Below are 26,268 nucleotides of genomic sequence, written 5' to 3'. Positions count from 1 at the left end.
TTATGATGATGATGATAGTAATAAAAATGCTACTCCTACTACTATTACTACTACGAATGATCATAATAATAATATTAATAATAATAATGATAATAAGACAGATGCTGGAATCGGAGCTGCCAGGCAGGAGGTCAAGAAGAAAACCAAGGAGAAAATGTATGGACGTTTAAGGAGTGAGAGAGGTTATGAAGTTACTTGAGTAACAGGGTGAAAGGAAAAAGGTTGATTAGCTGTGGCGACCTCTGAAGGGAAAGACCGAAATAGAAAAGGAGATAGTTATTATCATGATTATTATTATTATCTAATAATCTAAAAATCTAATAATAATAATAATAATTACTAATTATTAACGTGTATATTAATTTTAAAATTATTGAAATTATTCTTTGTTGTTTTTAATTTTTTTTGTTGGCTATGATGGTGGACAGATGAGGCCATAAATAAGAAAAAACACGCACATCCGGTGCCCAGTTAGGGGTTGGTTCTGGATCAAAAAAGTCAACTGAATAAAGGGTTGAAAAAAATCCGCACACTAAAAATGCTCCAAAAATAAAGATAATTTCTTCCACATATAGTTTAAAAATCGTTTCGAGACCTACGCATCTGAGGAAGAGCCTATGTTTGCTTGTAACGCGAGCATACATTTTTTGTATCACATGGGAAGATGAGGTCAGTGGACCAAGATGTTTGCCGATGACATCGCGATCTATGGCGAGAGCAGGGAACAAATGGAGGAAGGTCTAGGATGGAGGTATGCTCTGGACAGGAGAGGGATGTAGGTTAGCTAAAGAAAGACATAAGTCATGTGGTGAGGCAACGGGGAGTGAAGATAAAGAAGTTGTTGAGTACTTGGGGTCAACTGTCCAGAGCAGTGGAGGGTGAGGAGAAGAGTTGGTGTAGATGTAGAAGATGGCGCTGAGACACGCCAGCAGAGATGAAGAGGTCGACGTTCTCTTTTGGGAGTGAGGAGGGCGGATAGGATGAGGAAGGAGTCCATTAGGGGGGCGGCGTGTTAGATGCACTAAGATAAAGTCAGACTGAGATGATTCGGACGTGCACAGAGGAGGGACGTCAAAGATCTGGGTAGAAGGATGCTAAAGGTTGGACCAGCCTGGCAGGAAACCAAAGAGGAGCTTTATGGATGAAGTGAAAGAGGAAATGAAGATAGCTGGTGTGAAGGAGAGGGTCAGATGGAGGCAGATGCGTCCCTTAAAGGGGGCAGCCAAAAAGGAAAAAAAAAAAGCATTTTATCTGCTAATGTCCATATGCCGGCCAGGCCGTTGGGTCTGTTTTGGCAGCGGCGGCCATCTTGTGTTGACATAATGCCTCCGTATCCACCGGCCAGACGCCGGGAAATGAAATGCGAGCCCGGCTGATTTGTGTGGCGGCCGGGCCATTAAAGTGTCATACCTCATCAAGTTAATTGAAATGCTGTGTGAGGGACTCGGGTACTCCCCTTGTCAAAGTCAGCATGCCGTAAACCACTTCAGAATCTGGCCCGGGATGAATCCTGTCCCGGCTCCAGGTCACAGGATGGTTTCCATTATTTTCCCTTCATCCTTTAATCCCTTCTTACCTGGAACGAGGACAGTGTGCACAAATACAAGAATGGCCAGCAGGACTTTCAGGGGTTTTAAATACCCATCTGCAGAAAAGGACTCCTTGATGGCTTTTTTTTTTTTTTTTTTTGTGATAGCTCAAAGTGACAGGCGGAGGACAAGGAAACCCCGGATTTCAGGTGACCACCTCCACCTGGGTGGCGCAGATATTTAATCCACAGGAGCTGTAATTGGGAAAGGGGCGGGGTTTAATCCGGACATGCTGAAAACCATACCGAGACATACAACTCTTGCCCCCCCCTTGCTCACACATGGGGGACAGTTTGGACTTGACGGTAAGCCGATAAAGAAATGTAAAACCTAGCGAGAGGAAGCAAGGAAAACACGGAGAACCCTTCTGGAAAGGAAGTGAACCGGGAAGCATCTCGCACCGCACGGCTTCTTAAATCCTCTCGGGGGGGTTTGAGAGTCACTTTGCGCAGCTGATAATCGATCATTACCTGAGGGAGAAACGCAAGCGTCAGACCTTGGCCCGCCCGGCAGCTCGGACCGGATCTGACAAGCGCGCAGTAACCGGAGCCCTCGTAGGTCAGCGTATGGTCAAAATATTGGCGAGCTGGCAGTGTGAACGTGAGGTCGACGGAAGCTGCGGAGGTCGCAGGCGACCGCCGGTCACCATCCAAGCCCAGCGCCTCCTGCATCTATTTCCCTGACAAAGTGATACCCCGCACAACGGGCGACCTCTGCATCCCCCGCCCGGCGTCGGCGGCCGCGTTAGCTTCCGACGTCTCGTGAAAAGTAAATTGGATTATGAGAATTTTTCACCCGGTCACGACCGGCGGAGAACACGAGTGGGTGTCGGCCTCTGTCGAATTCTTGCCATCCGGCTGCCGAGACTCAAGGGTAATGTATGCGGAATCATGGCCGGCGCGGACGCACGCCGGGGGCGGGGGTCATCTCGGCGGCGGCATACCCGACGGCACATTAGGCCGTTCCCCCGTCACACAAAGGCTGTTTTATTCACTGAGCGTATTCATCCTTTGCTCCCGGCGTCTTATCCCTGCAATCAGCTAATTGCCACTAATCAAGTAATCAAGACTTTGCATGTATTAATTACGCAATTACGTATCGTACGAGAAATAACGGGGCAAAACGCTCGTGAAAGCAGAATTCCGAGCGTTTTCTTCGTGCCGTTGACGCTTTTTTTTTTCTAACGCTCGAACAAGCGGGAGGGCTCCCGCTCGGAACTGAAATAAATGAATCCGGGAGTGCCAAGACTAATCTGCGGAGATCAAGACGCACTTTCTGAGGCTGTGTCACCGAGGATAAATTGCCGGGGGGATGTGTGGATTTCAAGGGTGCATCGATCATCCCCCCTCCCCTCCCCCGCCCTCCGCGGGGGGAGAAGACAACCTGTGTTTGAAAGAAAAAAAAAAAAACACTTCTGAATCTGGCAAACTGCTGGGAAGAGGCTGGGAGTAACAGAAGTGGAGCGTAGGTGGAGGCGCCAGAAGGGGGGGATCTTTCTCGGGTGATGGCGGAGCCGCCGAGGCGTTTTCCGATAATGAACGACGGCGTGCGGTTGAGACGCTCCGAACCCGCGTCGCTCCCGGAGCCACCAGGCCCGACGAGGACGGAGTCGGGGAGTATCCGGAGCCCCGGACGGTAATGACGGCAGGAAACTACGTGCCGGAGATTGTTAATGGCTTCTTCCTAATGATTCCATGTTACGGTAATCAGCGTTAAGTCGGGGGGCGGCGCAGGGCGCGGAGGCGGCGCGGGGAGCGAGCATGAGATGAATAGAGGTGGATTCGAGCGAGCGGGTCTCCGAGAAACAGACAAGATTAAGAGAGAGAGGGAGTTTAGAGGGGAAGACACGGAGAAAATGACGGTCTGTGGAGGGCGAGACAAAAGAGAAGGGAAGTGTGGGTGGATGTTCATTAGCTAAATGAGGATGGATTATTTGCGCGGCTGTGGGCTGCGGAGGTTCCTCGGCTTCCGTGTCGGAGACGCTCGGAGAAGGAAGTCGACCCTCTCACGGGCCGTCAGCTCCGCATCCATCGGGTCATCGGCTCATCAACATTTTTCTCTCTCTGGCAACCCGGTCGAGAGCCTTGCGCATGTCGACGAGAAACCCGCGAATTAAAATCTCAAAGCCGACGCCGCTTATTTCGTTGTGGTTCCGGGGCGAATCTCCATCTATTGATTTCTCAGGTTTCGCCGTGCCGAGCGGCGTCCGCGCTCCCTTTATTGTACCCACGAGGCAACAAGCGGGAAAGTCATCACCGAAGATGCGGATGATCGCGTTACACGGCTGAGACTCATTAAAGTGTTGCTCATTTCGGTTTCCCTCGAGTCCAAACGGCAGAGGGACCGAAATCAGAAATTGAAAAAGCATACAAGTCTTGCGCACGCGGTCGAACTCCACATCCCTGCTCGTTCCCGACTGGCTTTTTTCACCCAGCGTCAAATTGTCTATCACTTTAAAAGATGAGGTCCACTGACCCACGAAAATGCCCTTCTAAAGTCAACGCCGCGACGTCTCTATCCCCGATACCCTTGGAGTAACAACAGCAGATGCCGTTACCAGGAGACCCGCCGAGAGTCATCCGCGGCGGAGTCCAGACGGAGTCGTCGCCCTCCGCTGTATTTTCTGATGGAAAAAGCATTCGGCGCCAGACAAACAACCAAACAAGGCGCCGCGTTCGTGTGTTCGCTCGTGCTTTTGTTTGCAGCGATTTAATTAGCGCCTTATCCGGGGCCGCTAAAGCTGCCACCATAATAGGCAGTTGTTGTTTTTCGTACCTTTTGTCCCTGAACAGGGACATCATTTCCACCGGAAAGAAAACGGATGAATCATACAGACCCAGCAAGAAAGATCGGCCTTTGCTAGTCGGAGAAGCTATTCGTGACCGACGGCGCCGTCTCGTAAAGGTGGCGGTTGCTTCGTAGGTCACGGTATTTTCCCGATTTGTCTCCGGCGAGAGAACCCCCACCCAAACACGGTAGCCTATCGACAGCAAAACAGCAGCCTTGTAATTGGAGCCCGCTCTCTCAAAAATTCGATTGAAACCAAATTCCCCGACAAACAATGCGCCGACTGAAAAAACGGAGCCGGATCAGTAACACTGCTTGATGTTGTGTTGAGAAGATTACGCCAGAAAGATGGCGGCGAGTAGCTTCTTCGCTAACAGGGACAGGACAATGTTTCTCCCGACGCCACGGTGACGACAGAAGACGGGTCTGTCCTTTTCAGTTTGCCAAATGGGACGCGATCAATGGACGCTGGACAGAGGATTTTTCTGCTTCGTTCTGTTCGGTCACGGCTTCAGACATGTTCAAGAAGAAATATCCTTCTTCTTCTTCTCCTGGGCTGTTCCTCTCAGCGGAGATCCTCTGCCTCCTTCTAACTTCATGTCCTCTTTGACCCCATCCCGAAACCTCCTCTCTGGTTTTCCTCCTGCCTGCCCAAACCCCAACGTCCTTCTCCTGCAGATCTTCCATCGCTCCTCTGTCCGTGCCCGAAACATCTCGGTCTGACTTTATCTCCAGAAAATCTAAGGTGTGCGTTCCCTCAGCCGTCCTCCTCACTCCTGAAGAACCTCAGCTTGTTCATCCCTGCTGCCTCCAGCTCTGCTCACTATCTCTTCTTCAATGCCACCAGACAACATCACTGGTTTCATCACAGCTTTCTTCACCAGGGGTCCCCAAACCCCGTTTCCAGGAACGGTACCGGTCTGCGGACCATTTGGTGCCCGTCTGCAAAGACAATCTTGGTCCAAATCATTATTTCATTCGGCCTTTCGGATCTTATTTTCAAAAACGACTGTTTCCACCTTTGCCTTACTGCCGCACTTAACTCTGCTAAGCTAGCTAGTTCGAGCTAGCGCTTAAAAAAAAAAAAAAAAAAAAACGAGCCGCTGGGGAGCTTTTTTCGGGAGGAAACGATGAGACCTCAGAAGCGTTGCAGGCTGCCAGCAAATAAAAAGAAAAAAAAAAAGCTGCATTTAAAAGAAAATATAAGATAATATAACTTTATTGATCCCCATAGGGGAAATCTTTTGTCACAGCGGCGTAACAGTTATGCCTGTCAAATAAATATGAATATAAATAGAAATAGACAATTTGAAAAACCAAAAGACATCCGGAAATAAATAGACAGCAGAGAGAACAGCAACAGCAGCAGCATCAAGGATAAGAATGGACAAGAGAATGGAAAGAAAAAAAAAAAAAAAGACAGTGAGGGTTAAAGTAGACAACCAAAACGAAACAACATAAGCAGAGCGACAATAGCGGTGATAAGAATAAATAAAAGAAATAAACATAATTAGGCAGGAAGCGAGTGGGCCGAGACCAACTTTAGAGTTACAGAAACATCTTCCCGCATCAAACTGGTCCCTGGTATGAAAAAGGTTGGTTCTGCACCTTTACTTTCATTCTGACCGATGCTGACGGATGACATTTTTCTCCACGTGTACAAACATTTCTCCATCTCTGGTCCACCCTGCTCTGAACTCTGCGTACGGCAGTACAAGTACTTCAACTCCTCCACTCCCTGTTCCTTCACCACATGTAGTCTGTCTTTCTTCGGGTAACCTCCATCCCTCACCTTCCTAGACCAGTGTTTCCCAACCGCTGTGCCGCGGCACATTAGTGCGCCGTGAGAGATCATCAGGTGTGCCGTGGAAAAATGCCCACTTCCACCTGATTGGTCCAAAAATTATTTATCCGACGCAAATAATGAGTCTTCCTATGTCTATGTGGGCGGCGTGGCCCATTCGATGGCGACGGATGGTGAATTAACCTGTGCATCTGTGTATCACAGTGATTAGTGATGCTTTGCGTGATACATTTTTAAAATAAAAAGTACTGTAATTTCCGGACTATTTAGCGCACCTCATTATAAGCCGCACCGGCTAGCCGATCGCTATCTCGGGCTTCCTCCTGCGCACTAAAACCGTCAAAGTCGTCTTCTGCGGTGTCGGAGTTGAACGGACTCCGAATTTCCCGGTCATTTCATCGGTCCGATGTGACGAGGATAAACCTTTTAGCGGCGTGAAGCTCGTTAGCGTCCCCCACCCAAAGTCCATATATCAGCCGCATCGTTGTTTACGTGAAAAAAGTCGCGGCTTATCGTCCGGAAATTACGGTACTTGCATCTGCGTAAACAAACAGGCAGCGTTGTTGAAAACTACCAAGACGAGTGAGAAAGCAGTGAAAGCTGCTACAAAGTTGCTGAACTCATCTCTAAATCCAAACAGCCACACACCGTAGCAAAACATTAATACTACCTGCCGGCAAAATCATTGTAGAAGAAATGCTCGGCTCTGGCGTTGATAAAGAAATAGCCCGAGTTCTCTCAAATAATACCATTTTCAGACATATTGATGACATGTCTTCGGACATTGTAAATAAAGTGTTCTGGAAATCAGTGCACATCAGTGGGAAATTTGCATTGCAACTTGACGAATCTACAGATATTAGATATATTAGATTTCACACTAAGTAAACTGAGCTACAGTTTCATTCTAACTCGTTAAAAAATGTTTTTGACATATTTATTTGGTGGTGTGACGTGTGATTTTTCTGATGTAAAACATGTGCCGTGGCTCAAAAAAGGTTGGGAAACACTTTCCGAGAGCATCCACCTCCAACTCTCTAGATGTTCCCCCACCTGCTCCCTGGAATTGTTTTTCCTCCGATTAGCCATTTTAACCTCCTCCCGTCGGGAGTCGGACGAACCAGACCAATTCGCCGGGGTCATTTAGCCACGCCGGCACCTTCACGGATCGCGGGAACAAAACAAATAAACAGCGCATAATGAAATCATTAGATGCGACTGAAAAAAAAAAGGGAAGACGGGCGCACATTTTGTAATAAAGCGGAGGAGCAATTACAGCCAATGCGCCTCTTTAACGGCCGCGAGGCTCGTCTGAAACTCCAGAGACGCCTCGGGGGACGCTTGAGTAGATACAGCGATCAATTCAGCTACAAAAATATTGCTTCCTTTCTCCTGTTTCACCGCTCAACCAGTCGGCTAATTTGCATAAACCCCAACTGTTTACACAAAACGGATCGCTTATGACTCTTTAATTTCTTAATCCGGCGCAGGGATTAGCCGACGTAGACGCGACATCGCCGTATACGGGAATATAAGTTCGGTAAATGAATTGTATCCCGCTGGTCCGGGGAGGTCAGGCTCTAATGAGGAGCACGCAGTTTCCTGAAGGATGGCAGATCACCGCGCTGACAGACCTAATGGGATGTCCAAGTCCGCGTCCGCTCACGACGGCTCCTGAGAGGGAGGCAGGAGGGCGGTAATAACAACAAATAATGGCCTGGATACGACCTTTCGTTTTCACCCGTCGCGCTCGGACTCGGCGTGCGCGCCGTTCAGTAACAGAAGATGAAAAATAAAAAACCCCCAGCGCTTCCCGCCGTCGTCTCGGACCATCAAAAGTGGCGGCGGCGGCGGCGAGGTATTCTCCGCTACTGATGCCGTGCCAGGGTGTTCGGAGGGGGCGGCACAAAGAGAAGGGCGCGGTTTTGGCACCGGCTTCAACGTAGCTTTGGGCTTTCAAGCCGTGGACACAGGTGGACGGCGCCGCCGGATTTCCCCCCGGAAAGTCCTCGTCTGATCTTTCCCGGTCGGACAAAGGGCTGTCAAATAATAATTCTCGAGGGGAAGCGGCGGGACAATAGATTACCGAGACGCTCGTAAAACAAACTTATCCGTCTGCGAACATCAGAAGCAAACATCTCCGTCTCTTATCTCCCGCCTTGAATCCCCAGAGGGGCGGAGAGTCGCCGCCGCCTCCTTGACCTCCATCTTTTCCATATTCATGAGGAGACGGAGACGGCGGAGGACGGCGTCTGATGTTTCCGTTCGCTCCCGAGTTAATTCGAGCGGCCACGCCCCGTCCCCGCATCCCGATCCGGCGCCCCAGCGGGGTGCGGCGGCAGGCGTCCCCGTCGGAGCGGCGGGGTGACAGACGGCGGGGCGCCTCCTGTCAGACGTCTACCAGCTCCCCCCCTCTCTTCGCTCCGCCAGACGGGCGCACAATGGCTGTCAGAGGCACGCCGACGCCTCCCTGACACTCGCTACGGAAATGGATTTACGGTCCTCTCGTGTTCCAAAGCAGTCGATTCCATTTGGACGCCGGTTTCTTTTACGTTTTCGGATGTTTGGATGTTTGATGCTGGCGGTTCGATTCCCGGCTCCTCCTGTCAGCAGGCCGAAATTAACCCCCAATTTGCTCCCGACGGCGCCTTGCGTGGCGACCGTACCTCTTTTTTTTTCCGATTCCCTGAAACGGACTTAAAATTCATCCATGTTAAAGTCACCATTTCCAACTACGCCAGACCTGGGCATTTTACGTCCCGTTTTGCATTTTTATCCGGACCGCCAAACTAATTTCTTTGATTATTATGATTCAATAAGTATTTTCAATCAGTATTGAACTTATTTTTGCCTTTAGTTTAATTTTGTACGGATGATTTCATACAAAATAATGTCGGTACATTTATATGATCATGAATGACTTCAAAATTGCAATAAAATGCAAAAAATATTTCATATTTAAATTTCATTTTGTTCAATTTTTGTTATATCGATAACAAATATCGATGCCATGAAACAAATAAGAAATGTGGCCAGTCAGACGAAATAAATGCAATTATAAGTCAAGACACCTTGAGGTTCAGACAAGGGTTGGACTCAATAAAAAGAATCAATTCGAGACCTCGCAATCGATCAATGAATCGATTTTAATCCCATTCTAATGCTCGACATGAGAAAACTTCAATTCAAATTTATTTGACGAATGAATGCAAATACACAACGTGTTTATAGATGAATCTGTGTCTGTTTGTCACAACCCTGTTCTGGTTTTGTCTCTCTGGACTGCAGGGAAATGAGCTATGATGATAATTTATTCTACATATAGTGTAAAAAACGTATTCTCGCATGATGTTTCAAGAAAACACAGGCTCTTCCTACCAGAAATATGTTCACAAACATGTTATTGTGGTGCCAATTTTAAAGGGAAAGATCATGTGTTTGATTCCCTTCTTTTTTTTTGCACCTCTTGCTAGATATGTCATGTCATATTAATATTTTACATTATTATTAGCAGTTAAGATTAGCGACTTGCGCGCGAGCTCCAAGATGTTTAGCGCAGCGGCGCAAACAGAGGGCTACGGGCGCGACCCCTTCCTGCATGGAGTGTAAGAACAGCATGCTAATCCTTCAGCGCGACCGTGAAATGTGTCCCCCATGGAACGAGTGCATTGAGAAACATTCTGAGGTGCAAATTGAAGTGCGATTAAAACACGTACAGTTATTTTTTGAGTAATTAATTAATCAAAATTAGGGTGTCAAAGTCCCAGCCCTGCTTTAGACATCATTTATAATCTATCTAAGGAGAGGGGAAACTGTTATAGCCTGGATTTTAACAGGAAAACACGGTGAAACCCACGTGCTGGGTGGGTCCGACCGGCAACCGACCATCTCCCACCGCAGGGTTTGTGCAGCCACGTGCACACACATGCTAATAGGGGAGACTGACTTTCACATGAAATTGAGGCTTTTCTCCAACTACCTACGTGTCTGCAAACAAGTGTACGCGGTCTGGGCCAATATTTGAAAAACCAAATCCGGTTCTCCAGTCGGGGTCGGACGGAAAATTTCGGTCCAATTTGCGGTGTAATCTGTGTCGGGTTGGGGGGGGAATATGGAGCGAGGCGTAAGAGACGAGACGGAAAGGCAAACAAAAGGTAATTTCGTTTTTAACATGGGCGGAATTAGCGGTGCGGTGCTGTGCGCCGCGCTCCCTCGACGGGAGTTTCTCCGACTCGTGCCTCACATGCAAAATCGACGACGGCTTTCGAGCGAAACCGCCACCATCCCCCCCCCCCCTTACTGGCGAAACAGAGCTTGTTTCTGGCTCCGGTTTCCACGTATCAAACGTTGAGCGGAATTCAAAATCATCTCGGTCTTCTCGAGTGATTTTTCGAAAGCGCCTGCTTTTGGTTTCCCGCTGTCCCACGAATGCTAATTAAAAAGCGCAGCTAGCCCGCCGCCGTTTCGCTCATCTCGCTGGCCCGGACGCACAACGCCGAAACCCCTGAATAAACCATATCATCCATTACTAGCAAAAAACAAAACAGCATCTTTTGTTGCGTTGGTAGCTAGAGTCGGTCGCGGGAGTGAACTGGAGACGGAACAGGCCGACAGCAGAAGGGAGGATGGCGCCGCGTGGCTTGGCTCAGCGGAGCGTGCAGATTGGTGCGGGAGGCGGGGCCTACGAGTCGGCGGGACGGCGACCGAGACCGGAGAGCAAAGCTCAAATCACGGCGGGCGACAAACTCCCTGCACGGCGCTGTGAATATTAGCGATTAGCGCTTTAGCCTCACAACAAGAAGGTCCCTGGTTCTATTCTGCACCATCTCCCTGTTTCCCTGCTGCCTACGGTTTCCTCCCGCGGTCCAAAAACATGCAGGAGATCCCAAATATCTATTTGACATGCGAATGGTTGTGTGTCTCTACATGAGGGGTGAATGTCGCCCGGTGTTTATGAGACGGTGAATATTTTTTGTGTGAGAGGGTGAATGGTTGTATGTCTGCACAGCAAGTGAATGAGTGAGTGACTGGTTATATGTCTGACAGAAAGAATTGTGGTTTTGTCTATATGACGCATGAATGAGTGAGTGAATCATATGAAGCGCATTTTGCGCACTATAAGGCGCAACTTAGAGCCTTTAATCGTCTCAAAACCGACAGTGCGCCTTATAACCCAGTGCGCCTTATATATGGATCAATATTGATCCGTAAGAGGTCTCGCAACTACAGGAGTAGCCGCCGGCTCCATTTTCTTTCGAGAAGAAGTAGCGCGCGGTGCATGTTCGGATATATGACCGTACGAAGCGTGCATTTCCATTTCCATTTCTGTGTGTGTGCGTGTGTGTGTGTGTGTGTGTGTGTGTGTGTGTGTAAAGACCCCAAAATGGCTCCTTTCAAGAGCAACGCTTATGACGCAGAGTTTAAACTCCAGGTGATCAGTCATGCAGTAGAACACGGGAGTAGAGCAGCAGCGAGAGAATTCAACATTAACGGATCAATGATACAGAAGTGGAGGAAGCGACAAGATGACCTGCACCGAGTGAAGAAGACTAAACAGAGTTTCCGAGGAAACAAAGCGAGATGGCTACAGTTAGAGGACAAACATGCAAACTTAACATCAATGAATTTAGAGGCGGCCCTTTTCGGTGCTCTCGTTTTATGAGACGCTTTGAACTGCGACAAATGGAGTTGGAAAATAATTGTTTTCAAAGAAGGCGGCTCAAATACTGGTAAGAGCTATGTACGGTACCTTATTATGAATGCACTAACTTGTTTTGGGAGTGAACGGAGCTGTCAGAATGTTGGTTTGTGTTCTATTAATAAAGTTTGACTGACTTATCTGAATATTTTGTTGACATTTCCTTAAAGTGCAGCTCCATTGGGTGGATGAATAACGCAACCCCATTTTTTTTTTAAATAGGCCATTCATTGAAGGTGCGCCTTATAATCAGGTGCGCCTTATAGTGCGGAAAAGACAGTATATGACAAATATATGAGAGGGTGAATGGTTGTATGTCTATGTGCCAAGTGAAAAAGAGGATGAATGGTTGAACACTAGAAAGTGTGAATGAGAGGGTGAATTGTTCTATGTCTCTATATGAGGTCTGAAGGAGAGTGAATGTTAAAAATGTTGATGTGAATGATCGTATGAGTGAGTGCGTCTTATTGAGTAAGTCTCAATATGACACGTGAATGAGAGGGTGAATTGTTTTTGGTCTCTATAAGACGAGTGTGTGTTTTTTTACGTCTCTTTAAAAGTGTGAATAAGAAGGGTTGTTAGACAGCTCCGGTCCACCCCCGCAAGTACAGGACGAGCGACCGATATTGAACGGATGAATGAATGAACGCATGAAAGTTCAATGTTCACGACGGCTCCTGTTTTTGTCGCTGGATAGAACTTCTGCTTTCTCAGGAAAAGAGCAGGCGAGGTTTAAATCCCTCTCTTTTTTCATATTCAAAAACAACACGCCGGCAAGAACCGCGCGCTGTTTCCCCCCGGAGTGATGAATCACACACACACACACAAACACACACACACACACACCTCTCCACGTCTCCCCGTCGTCCCCGAGGGGGATCGTCTGAGGCGGCCCTCCACGCTTTCTCCCTTTTTGTTGGGGTTTTGGCTCTCCGAGTAATCGTTTCCCAGCGTGTCAGGTGGCTGGAGAACATCCCAGCTCGGTCTGGAGGAGGCACGGCGGCGCCCGGGAGGGGTGGCGAGCGTGCACACAGGTGTCACCGGGGAGAAACACGCGCACACACACACACACACACACACACACACACACACAGAACTGCTTAAAGTGATATTATGACATACTTCTGCTGCTCCGAACGACTCTTTGGAGAGTTGCATCGGGTCATTATGGCCCTAATGAGTCTTCGTCACCCCAACAAATCACGCCGGTGTGTGTGCATGTGTGTGTGCGTGCAAAAACTCGGTGTGTGTTTGAGTGAGCGGAGGAGTGCTGCCGGAGCTCCCCGTACGTGCCTTTCCCCGTTGCCATATCCGGGATGGATGGCGGCTCAATTGAATAAAGGGGCTCGCCGCCTCGAATTCAAAATGAGCGCCGGATTCGCAACGGCGTCAGTGTCTGTGTGTGTGCGTGTGCGTGTGTGTGTGTGTGAATTAGCATTTCTAACCTCCTTTCCTTGATGCATGTATGTGTGTGCACGCTTTCTTGTCCAACTGGGAATTCTCCATATATGCTAGGGGCAATAAATCCCCTTCCTCCCCCCTGCGGTGGCGTTACAGGACAGCATCTATACTTAATGAACGGCAGCTCCGATTCACAGTTTGCGAGAGGAGATCGTGGAAAAAGCGAAGTGAAAGCAGGTTTCTGTGGGCGTGGCAGGACGGGCCTGCAGCCATTTTGCAGAAACCTTCGCAAGGAGAGGGTTAATCCCATGCATTTAGATGTCGGGATGAGGCTGCCAGTTTTTCCGAGGCTGGAAAAAAAAAAGGAAAGAAGTCAATTTTCTCTCTCTCTCTCTCTTTAGCTGCGTGCGGCGGCTAGCATCCAGCATCCAGCCGCTCTGCAAATAACATCCGCGCCCGCTTAATATTCATGACATCAGCACCAATCTGCAGTCACAGCTTGTGTCTTTGTTTGAAAGTTATTGTCGCGGGGACGCTTAATTTTTCCTTTTCTTTCCGCCCCTGAAACTTGAATATTGTTTTACCGAAAGCTTCCACGGCGCCGGCGCTCATGCATGTGCGAGTGGAAGCCGCGAGACAACGCTAATTCCACACCTGCGCCCATTATGCTCCTGCTCGGCGTCCTCGGAAACAATAACCCCACAAAAGGCTAATTGCGTGCCGCGACGGCGCCCGCGCCTCCAGAAGACTCCCGTCCCGCCTCGGAGGGCGGGACGCTTCACTCCGTTCAGATGCGACTTCGCGGGAGATGGAGGAAATTAGCCGGCGTGATAACGACAGCCGGATATCAGCGAGTGTATCTTTACGCTCTGAAGTGACAGCTCTCGCTTACAAACGACTGACCGGGACGACGCGGGGATCAATTTGTCTCGCTCTTTCTTTTTTTTTCCCCCGGTGTGAATCAGGAGCCCGAATTCCTTATCTCGTCAAAACACCGGAACTCCCCCGCTGGTTCCGGGGGAAGAAACGCTTTCATTATTTGCCTGTGAATTGGTATTTAGGGAGGGAAAAAAAAACAAAACAAACCAAAAAAAGAAAAAAACCCAGAATACGGCATTATCTGAGTGCCGCTAAATACCCCAGCTGTGGAGAGGATGGCGTGTGTGTGTATTTTTATCAGCGTGCATACGGACCTGCACCTATATCCACAAAGAACTCATCGGGGGAATCTTTTCAACAGCATCCACACACACACTCACACACGTGCACACACACTCGCCGAGTCTTTGTCGTCCGCGCCGTCGCCCTTGTTTCTTTCCCGTCTCTCCGCTTTTGTTGAACGAGCAAGACCGGGGCACCGCCAATCACACTTCCAACCCGCGTCCTCTTCACACACACACACACACACACTGTTTGCCATCTCTTATGACCAGCTCGTGCGCGGACTGCCGATCGACCAATCTACCCCCCCCCCCCCGCCGAGATCCCCGGTTTTGAAAAGACGAGGACGGAAAACGTCGAAACGTAAACAGCGGCAACCGTTAGCTCTCCGCGCGCGCTCATCTGCGAGTCAATCCGCGGATGACCTTTGACCCGTCTGGATTTTTTTCCTCCTCTTTTTTCACCCCGCAATAAACAACCGTCGTGGCGCCGCCGTCGCAGAGGGTCGCTCCCGTGTTTTTGGATTTCCTCGCTTATTCCATTGACTTATAATCGCGCAGCTGGCAGCCTATCAATGCGGAGTAATTACAATAGGCCACTGTGAGGGTGAATAATTGATGTGCTTTTCGGAGCTGATGGATGCTGAGAACCCTATCTGCCCGGACTCCTGTCGGTAGTTTATCACGGGAGGGGGATCGGGGAGGGGGGCGATGCCTGCCGATGCTTAGCGCTCTAATAATGATGCAGGTCTGGGCCCGTCAGCACCGGCCGGCAACACTGGAACCTCTGCTGTCGGCGCCGTCAAAGATCAATACCTGCTCGAGGAGCGGGTTCCGATGGTAATACACGCCAAAAAAAAAAAAAAAACGGCCTGTCGATCAGAGGCGGCAGACGTGCCGACTCTTTGATTTTTTTTCTTTCTGCATTTTACAGTAAAATTAAGAGGGGAAAAAAAAAAAAAAAAGTTGAGATGCAGGGTACACCTTTGACAGGTGATGAAGAGGGGCTATTAGAGCGCTCCGGGCCTGCCAGGACAGACGCACTATATTTAGTCTAATAGTGGACGCGTCGCCTCGGTTTGCAACAAGAAATACAAGGAATGTGACATTTAGGAGGGGAGTTTGTCATCCGGTACAAAAAAACCCAGCTCCGCCTGGAATCCTCCCTCAAAGCGGAGCCTCCTCCTCCTCCTCCTTCGGTACGACTGACTCCAACCGGGGAGAAGATGTTTTTGGTCAAACTACTTTTGAATTATTCACCTGCCCTTGCTCAACCTCACAACAAGAGGTTCAATCCCCACGGTGGGGCCCCTCCGTCCACGTCCTCCCCGCGTCTGCACGGGTTTCCAAAACCTGCAGAAGGTTCAATGGAGATCATTGCAGAAGGTTCAACGGTTGTCTCCATATGATCGGTGAATGAGAGGGTGAATAGTTGAATATCTCTATATTAAGGGTGAATGAGCGAGTGAATGTTTTTATATGATGTGTGAGTGAGAGGGTGAATGATTGTATGAATATATATAACGTGTCAATGAGAGAGTGAGTTGTTTGTCTCTTAACCCTCTTATTATGTTAAGGGTCAATTTGACCCATTTCACCCATTGACCCAATGGGTCAAAATTGACCCTAAACATAATATGAGGGTTAATAATGTATGAATGAGAGGGTGAATGTCCCGATATTAACAATAAATGAGTGAGTGAATGGTTGCATTTATGATGTTTGAATGACAGGGTGAATTATTGCATGTCTCTATATTAAGAGTGAATAGGGAGGGTGAATGTCTATTTGACATGTGAATGAAAGGATGAATTGTTTGTCTCTATATGTTTTGTGAATGAGAGGGTGAATTGTCTTTATGTGATGAGTGGATGAGAGGGTGAATGTCACTAAATTAAATGTCAATGAGCGAATGGTCGTAGAAGATGTGTGAATGATTGCATGTCGTTATTTGACGTGTGAACGGTATGTCTCTATATTAATTACGAGTGAACGTCATTATATGACGTGCGAATGGTCCTACGTCTCTCTTTGTGGCCCTGTGATTGGACGAACCCCGCCCCCTCTCGCCCAATGACAGCTGGAATAGGTTCCACCCACCAGGCTGAGTTTGGGATTAACGTTATGGAAAATGAAGGAATGAATCATGGCAACACAAATGAACATTATTCTGGATATGCGTAAACAAACACCTAGCCGCCGCCGTTAGCTTGTTGTAGCGTCGTAGCTAGAAGTTCCGTCCTCTGACTCAGCGCTGAAAATGTGGGAAGAATCAATAAAGGCTCCCCGGCTCCACCGTCCTTCTCCGACAGTCAAATATTTACACATGACGAACTATAAATTACTCCGTAACCCCCTCTCGCCCCCCCAACACGTCTGATCTCCCACAGAAATTTCCGGCGCCGAGTCGATCATTCCTCTGTTTCTGGTGTTTTCTGAAGAAAAAGCAACACCAAAAAACCCGAAGCCCTCCGATGGAGAGGCTCGACGAGAGCGAGTCTCCGATGGGGGATCTGTAAGCAGATGGTGTGATCATTTAACCGCCATTAAAACGGCGTGCGGTAAACATAACAACGCAATACTAATACAGGTAGGATTCATCTGGAGAATTCCAAGCCGTCCGTTCCCGTCCAGACGGACGCGCCGCTCAAACAAACCCCCATATCGATGTATTTCATTTCATAGAAATCATGCTCTCCGCCTAATTTCTTCTTCTTCTTCTTCTTCTTCTCACTGAGGCAATTAATCTTTCTCTTTTGCTCGGTTGCCAAGGCTGGCCCCGACTCCCGGTCAGTTTGCCGTTTTTTTTTTTTTTTTTCTCCCCCCACGCCGTCACCCCTTCCCGCTATGAGCGCTGCCGTGCCTGCGAGCGAAACTCCACCCCGAGCCGCTCACACAGCATTCATTATTTATGGGGCAAAAATTGAAGAATAACAGGCCGCGGGCAAGAAAAGAAAGAAAAGGAAAACACAAATAAAATACTACAAATTTAGAAGAGAGGAAGCAACGACAATCAAATTGATGCTTGGTAAACTGTCAGAGGGAGTATCTGGTCTTAACTTCATCATGATCTCATGAGAATTAGACAAAGTTTTTAGTGTGTTTTGGAGAGAAACAATACAATGGCTGGCGATCCATTTTGAGAAAGGCTAGCCGTCGCAGCTCTCCGGCCACGTCTGCTATCTGCCTTTACTAATGCATAATTGTAGCTGCGCTCAATCCGTCGGCTGATGTTTGCCCGCATGCCAACCAACGTGCTCCTTAAATTTCTGGAGAAAACACCAGCAGTCAAGCAAACTGGCCCTCCGGTAATTATATTCTCAAAATATCTAAAAATATATTGATATTTTAAAGTTGAGTTGCAACAAGCAAACATTCTTCTGCCAATGCTAACGCTAACTCAGCACCACCTCTTTTGTACCCTTTTTGTCCCTTAGGGGACGCTTGTAAGAGGAAAATTATGAGCGATCTCTATTGACGTAGCGCTATCATAGCTTCCAAGCGCTTTACGCTGGATCACATTCACACTCCCACTCACACCACGCAGAGCGCTAATAAGACCATCGGGAGCGACCGCGAGTTCAGAGTCTTGCCCGATGACACCGGGGATCGAACGGCTAGCATGGTTGCCGCCCGCTAATTGGAAAGAAGAGAACGGCGGCGCGGTGCAAGACGACGACTCGGATCAAACCAATCCTCTTTTAGTAAATGCTACGTAATTCAGCGACTTATTACAACGTAACACGGACGAAATGCTAAACGCCACTTCCCTTATGCTCTTCGGCGACAGCTGAAGTTGCCGGGATCTAAAAAAGATGCTTTATCCCTCAAAAAGGTGGAGGCGTTCTCCTGTTATTGTGCTGATAGAGTTAGCACACTGTGCTAATGAAGGGTTAGCATACTTGACTAGCAGCTATAAATATTACCATAAACAATGACAAAGCGTTCAGATGGGGTGGGACATGCGCTATCCGCCCACGGCGCCAGCAGGGCACAGCATGTTAGCAGGACGGTGGCTAATGAGGGTCATTTAATGCCAAGAGTGCCGGACGCCCACAGATTGTGAGCATTTCTCAGTCACGGACAGCGAGCAACAGCTCGTCGGAGTCTAATGGCGGGAATTCAATGACGCTAAATGGATTACAGAATTACAGACACGTCTGCGCCTTCTGCTTCCGCCGCCATTGTGATAACCGTAATTAGCCCGGGCCTCCAGCACACGGTATCCCATTATCGCCATCCATGCTAGCACCGGCTGGAATTTACACATGCAAGAGCAACTGGATGTTTATTCAGAGCGTATCTCAAAAAATGGAAACCAGAGTTCACGGTCAAGATCACCCGAAACATGCAAATAAATAGTGGGAGCAAACTTTCAAAATGACATCCGGAGCGTGAGCGCGGTTTGTATTTTTGTGAGCTTTTCCGGTTCGTTCCACGCTTGAAGTGTCATCATACTTATTCCCATTCATTTTTTTGTGGCGTACCGTAATTTCTGCACTATTGCACCTGAATATGAGATGTACCGGCTAAAAATAAATACATGTGTACATATATAGGCCACAATTTCTCGGTCATACTCTTATCACCCTTTATGTCATCCACACTATGTATATAACTTGTCTATTTATATTTCTTTTTATCCGTACATACTCAGAGCTCTCGTCGTAAAATTTCACTGTGCCCGCACAATGACAATTAAAAATCTCGATTCAAGATTCTTGATTCTTTTATATAAGGCGCAGGTGTCCACATTGTGATATGAGATATTTACACAAAGTTTTTTTTTTTTTTTTTTTTATTTTATTTTGTATTTTTTTTATTAATTCCACAAATATATACTGGAAATGCTTTTTTCCCAAACCGTGCCTGTAAAACAGATGATGAAATTGATAAATAATAAATAACAATAAATGAATAATAAATAATCCATCCGTCTAGTTTCAATCCCGCTTTGTTTTAATCCCGCTATCTTTGTCTTTCTCCTGCGCACTAAAACCATTAACATCGTCTACTTCGGCGTCGGAATTGAACGGCCTCAGATTTTCACGGTAATTTCATTGGTCCGATGTGAAACGGCTAAATGTTTTTTGGTGGCGTGAAGCTCGGAACCCCAAAAACAAACATAAAGTAGATGCATGATTGTTTGAGCCGCAGTGGTAAAAATGTATGAAAAAAGTAGCGGCTTATAGTCCGGAAATTACGGTACTTTGTGGGTCGGCTAGGTTTTCTCGGTCCCCTGCACGCTGAGCGCTGTCAGATTTGCTGATTTCCTGGGAATCTGTGGCACTACAGGCCGTCGTCAGACACACTCAAATATTTTTGCGTGTCATCTGCATAATGTGAAACAAAAAGCACACAGTCTGGGATCATTTCAGCAAATGTTTGAGGATCGGCCTCTGCAGGACTCTGCAGAAAGTTCACTGGTTTGACTGAATCCAGTTTAAGACTGAGAGAGAGAACGACCTTTGACCCCGTGCGGACGCCGTATCTTGTAGCGTCAAAGTCAGATTTTTACCAACGTTCGCAATGAAAACAAGCTGATGTTTTTTTTTTTCCAAATAAGAAAAAAAAGACCGCTTTTGTCTGGAGTGGTGTTTATTAAGTATTGAGGCTTAATTACTTCACCATTGTGGCATTGGCATCTGTTGCCGGGTAACCGATCAATCGGACTGTTAACAATTTAGTCAAGGTTTGTGAGGTTTATAACATTAAAACCATCTGTCTTTGTTTTTAGTTGAAGCCGATCGCTAAGCAAGGGGAAAACGTTTACCACTTCATGCAGATTTTATTCCGAGCCTCACACCGCAACAGCCAGCGACGCTAGGAAAAATAAGAAAGTTGATTGTTTTTTTTTGTTTTTTTTTCTGATGCTGGACTCAAAAGAAAACAATACATAAAGAAATAAACGCCAGGATTGGTTTTAGTTGCATCAACATTACAACCTGCATGTGGCGACATAAAAGATTATTACAGTCCAAGTCAGCATTATTTGAAACGTCTGTTTAGTAAAATAAAAAAGTTATTTATTTTACGTCTGAATTTGAAGTCAGCTGAAAGTGCATTTGAAGTCAGCAAAAAGAGCATTGACATGTAACATGATGCAACATGGCAATGCCCTTATGCACCAAGAAATAGTATTGAAAGGTTTTTGCATGGCACTTTATCAACAGTTATGATTTCAGAACAATTAAAATTTGATTTGCAGTGAGCCTTTGTTAACAGAAGCTTTAAATAGAGGGAGCTATCCTGTATCAATTCAATTTAATTCAATTTAATTTGAATAAGTTTATTTAATTCTGTTCTATGTTATTTTATTTAAATTAATGTTATTTAATTTAATTTAATTCTATATTTTTTAAATCTAATTTTATCTATTTATCAATTTTTGTTGAATAAATAAATACATATTTTTTGAAATGAATTAAGTTGTGTAAATTTATACATGGCTGTATTTAATTGAATGATTTATTTTATTTTAACTCTGTTCTATTATTTTATTATAATTTCATTTTATTGTATTAATTTTCTTTATATTTCTGATTTGGACTCTGTTATTTTTAATAATTAAAGTTGCATAATAAATGTATTATCATGTATCCGTTGTCAATGGCAGCTTATTCATGATTAGAAACACGTGAACTCATTAGACCATCAAGTATTTTTTTAAATATACGATTTAATTAATATTATTATTAATTTTGTTCTTATGATAAAGCATTTGATAATTTCGAGCACCTCCTCGCAACAGCATTGTGGATAATATTTCCTGCCGGATAACAAATAGAAAAAAATATCGTCAAGCCAATATTTTACACGATTGACGACAATCTGTGTTAAACCAGAGAAGGTGGAGAATCTACTCTACATCTGAATTTAGAGCACTCCATCGGCTTTGTGTGTGTGTGTATGTGTGTGTGTGTGTGTGTGTGTGTGTGTGTGTGTGGGCGATCCGGGCGGCTGATAAGTTGACCAGCAGGGAGCAGGAGACACCAGCAGCCCGGAGGTGGGTGGAAACGGCGCAGGGAGAGTGGAAGCGACTGCGCCGAGGGCTGGCGAAAGCTACGGAGCAACGCTAACTCCCATCTCTCCACGGGCCGATTCCAAATCAGGTCAGTCAGAGTGCAGGGGGGCAAATCTCAAATCAGGGCCTCCAGGGTGATTCCCCGCGGCCTCCGAGGAGCTCCAGACGGAGCGTCGTGTTTCTGCTCAGATGCTGTTTTAGTTCACGGGAAGGGAAGCTCGCTGCATCAACGCCGAAAAACTACAGGATCCCAAAAGGGGGTTGCTTTTTTCGAAAACGTCTTAAAATGAAAATGTGCAGAAAACGCCGCGTCCGCATGCATCATTTGAGGAAATAGTCGTTTTCGCTCATTTTTAACGGGAGTTACGTTCCAAGACCCCCCCACGAAAAAGTTAATTGCCGCAAAGTGGAGACGTGATCATTTTGATGGTCGCTGATTGCCAGGCGTTACGGAAGGCGGTGAAAACCAGGCACTCGACTTCCTGCGATAGAAGATGTCTGGCAACCTCAAGAGTTTAAGGAGCCTGCAGACCAAAACTGTAAAACTGTAAAATTCTGTATATTCTGTAGAATTGTTGACGTCACATCTCTCTTTCATCCCCTCTGTAGAGTTTCTATATCAGACTTTTGTATATTTAGAGCTCCATCTGTATATTGCCATCTGTTAATCATACTAATCATTACCTATTTGTACATAATCTCCACATAATTATCCACCTCCACTTGGACAAGCCGTAAAATAAAAAAATAAATTTATTCTGTAAATACTACATTTATCTGCAAATACCGCACATTCTGTATGTATGCACTTCTGCTTTTAGCACTTCTGATTAGATTTCGTGCCTATATATCCTTGCATGTGTAATGGCAATAACATTGAATCTAATGTTTATGATTACATGTAGTATTTATATGTATAAATTAGAGTTATTGCATTGAAGACAATGGAACTATCCAACATACGGGGAAATATTGCACATAAAGGCAACCAAAGTTATGTCTATATGACGGGAAAGAGCGAGCAAATGGTGTTTTGTCCCGATATGACGTGTGAATGAGAGGTTGAATGGTATTCAAAACCTTTACGTGGCACTTTGTCATTGGTTATAATTTCGGAAAAATGACATTTTAGTTGCTGAGAGCCTTAGTCAACAGCAGATTTAAATAGAGAACACTCTATCCTGTTTTTGTTAATTATATTAATTTAAATAATTTAATTTCATTCTGTTCTATTTCATTTTATTTCATGTAATTTATTGATGTAATTTTTTGAATCTTATGTAATTTTATTTTATCTTTCTATCTGATTTTGACTCTATTTATCGTTTTATTTTAAATAAATAAATAAATTGTTTTTAAATAAATAAAGTCTTAACAAATGTATAACAGTTGTATAATAATTGATGGCAGCTTATTCATGATTAGCAGCACATGAACCCATTGGGCCATAGAGTATTTTCTATATATTCTATTTAATTCATATTATTAGTTATCATAATAAAATTTGATATTTTCAAGCACTTTCCGCATGGTGGCATTGTGGGTAAACTTGCCGGCCAGATAAATGCCAGATAAATAGAAAAAAAAATATTCAAGCCGATTTGATTCACCTGATTGACAATATTATATATTTTATGTCTCTCTATGAGGCGTGAGTGAGAGGGTGAATGTATGAATGAATGAATGAATGAATGAATTAGCATCCTTTGACGGACGAGCCTCTGATGGACACGAATAGAAATACATTTCAAGAGAAAGTGGAATCGTTTCGTCTCATCCGCCCGCAAAACAAAACGTAATCAAATGCACCCATTTGCATCTTGGCCGTTGCGGCTACTCGCTCTGAAAATCTGGTTGATCGGATTGACAGCGTCGCGCCTCCGCCAGCAGAGGCTCCCTGACGGAGTCGAGCACTTTAATTAAAATACTGCACGATATTGACATTTCTGACACCGGCGGGGGAAAGGCGGGGGGTTGGACGGCTGACGGAGCTCAGGGCGGTTTCTGCCGCCCGTCGCTCTCGTCTTCGCTCCCCGGCGACGGCGGCATTGAAGTCGTCAAGGCTAAAAAAGACCCGAACCGCAAAAGGCTTGCACAGGAGACTCTTTGTAACTCAGAAAAAATGTTGTGCGTGTTTCGGGTTTTAACTGACGGAGGTTTTCGTCGTCCGTCCGGTACAATCCTGAGCAACTTGCACCGATTTTTTTTTTTTGTAAATTCCAGCATCTCCGCCGGGAAATGCAACCCATGTTTACAACCTACTGTCACCATTCGCCTTATAAAAGGCATGCCGATTGGAGCGTCGCAAGAATTGAGCCCCCGATCCCAATCTGGAGCATCCATTTGCTCCTCGCTCTCTTGCAAAAACCGGATTCCATCATCGTTCCCCTCCAGAGGGGCGACTATATGACATCCGTTGGTGATGCGGGTCTGCGGACGAATGTCGTTGCGCGAGGTTTTCACCCAAACAAGTTAGAAGCGCAGCAAGATGAGATCATTTAACCCAGTGAATCCCTTTTGGCAATCATTCAGAAATCGAATGCCTGGCGAGGAGGAGGCCGTCTCCGGAGGACACGCGTTTGACCCGAAAATAATATAATCAATAAATAGACATTTACCTGGATCGCGGCCCTGATGTCTGGAGGAACGCAGGGAAAGCAGCGGCGTCTGTTTAGAACACGTTTAACCCGTCAGCCATGTTTCTTTCACAGTATGCTCATTTTTAAACGAAACCTCACCTCTCTTAGGACGCCGCCGGTCGAATCCAGGATCCACGCTGATGCTCTTGCAGATGCTCTTGCATCAGTGCAGTTCACCTCTCGGCCTGAAGGGGGCAGCGCAGAGCCTCCTCTCCATCCACTCCTGTGAAACAGAGCCAAAAACAGAAAGCCTGCGTCGGTGATGTTTTTGTAACTCGGTAAAACAAACACGGCGACAGCGTTTCCTGTTTTTCGACTTTTTGAACGATGAGTATTTGGAAAGCGGTGGAAACAAAAACATTTCGTAATTGCCTCTCAATCGCCTCACTAAACCGCTTCAGAACACTCGAAGCGGCGCCGCTCTCCGATGTCTATCCGATGGAGACATCCAGAGATGTTCTGGCGGGTGACGGCGAACAGAAAATGTGTGTTTCTAACAAAGAACCCGTGGCGTAGAGAAAACGCCCGGCGGGAAAATGGCGCCGGGGAGCACGTGAGTGGATTTGTGCCGAGCATCCAATACCGGCACGGATGCCGGCGCTCGAAGTCACCTGGGTAAACAGGTTATTGCCATATCAATCATTTACGGTGACGCCCAGTGGTCGAGACCACAGATAATATTGACCGGCGAGCTGACAGAGATGAATTCCCTTCGCCTGGAAACGGGTCTGCTGCCGTCTCTGCCGCCGCCAAACTCCATCTGTTCCCTCTCTGGTGTTTTCACCTCTGTCGGAGTGGATTCACGACGCATGTGTTCTTAAAGGGCCGAGCCGGCTTCAAAACGTAGGAAAACGAGTGAAGGTTGCCATCCCTCGCCATGCTAGGCTGGGTTAACCCCGCCAACAATGGCCGACTCCGGAGTGGCGTGACTCCCGCGTCCACGCTCTCTTGGAATTTACCTCCCGTTGTCGTACAAGAGTTCACTCCAAGAAAGAAAGCAGAAGAAACGCCTGTATTGTCACATACAGTTACACATGGAGCACAATATTTGTGAAATTCGACCACTGCATTTAACAAGCATGGATGCAACATGAGCATAAGGCAGCTAAGGAGCAGCGCCAGGGGAGCAGTGAGGGTCCAGTGTCCTGCTACACTTCGACAGGCTAGGAGGAATGAGGAATCGAACCAGGAGTGTTCAGTTCCAAAGGACGACTGCTCCAACCTCCTGCACCACGCAGATTTTTTTCTTCTAAATGAACCACTCGATTGCCTGACGTTGTTGATGTTTGTGTTTCATAAAACACAATTTACCGTTGTGCCGATGGGAGGCTGTTTCAGCCATATAGTAACAAAAAAAAACATCCACCCTCTCATTCGCAGATCAAATGAAGATGAACGACCATTCATTCTCTCTTTCACACGTCATCACGTCATACAGAGATACAACATTCACATGTAACATTCACTCATTCATATTTCATATAGAGACGTGCAACATTCACTCATTCATACATCAGATAGACATTTGACATTCGCCCTCTCATCCCTTCATCATTTAGAGACATGCAACATTCACTCATTCATACATCATATGGCGACATGCAACATCCAGTCATTCATTTATCAGATAGATATTTAACATTCACCCTCTCATCCCTTCATCAAAGAGACATGCAACATTCACTCATTCATACATCAGATAGACATTCAACATTCACTCTCTCATCCCTTCATCATTTAGAGACATGCAACATTCACTCATTCATACATCATTTAGCGACATGCAACATTCACTCATTCATACATCATATAACGACATGCAACATTCACTCATTCATACATCATATAGTGACATGCAACATTCACTCATTCATTTATCAGAGAGATATTTAACATTCAACCTCTCATCCCTTCATCAAAGAGACATGCAACATTCACTCATTCATACATCAGATAGACATTCAACATTCACCCTCTCATCCCTTAATCAAAGAGAAATGCAACATTCACTCATTCATACATCAGATAGAGACATGCAACATTCACCCTCTCATCCATTCATCATATAGAAGATGAACGATCATTGACTCTCTCTTTCACACGTCATATAGACATTCAACATGAACTCATCCATTCACAATATAGAGGCATGCATATTCACTCATT

The sequence above is a fragment of the Fistularia commersonii genome, chromosome 3, assembly GCF_037954325.1.
Source record: "Fistularia commersonii isolate RoL2024-O1a breed Wild chromosome 3, RoL_Fcom_v1.0, whole genome shotgun sequence".
NCBI classification, from domain to species: Eukaryota; Metazoa; Chordata; class Actinopteri; order Syngnathiformes; family Fistulariidae; genus Fistularia; species Fistularia commersonii.
This window is presented reverse-complemented; position numbering follows the sequence as displayed.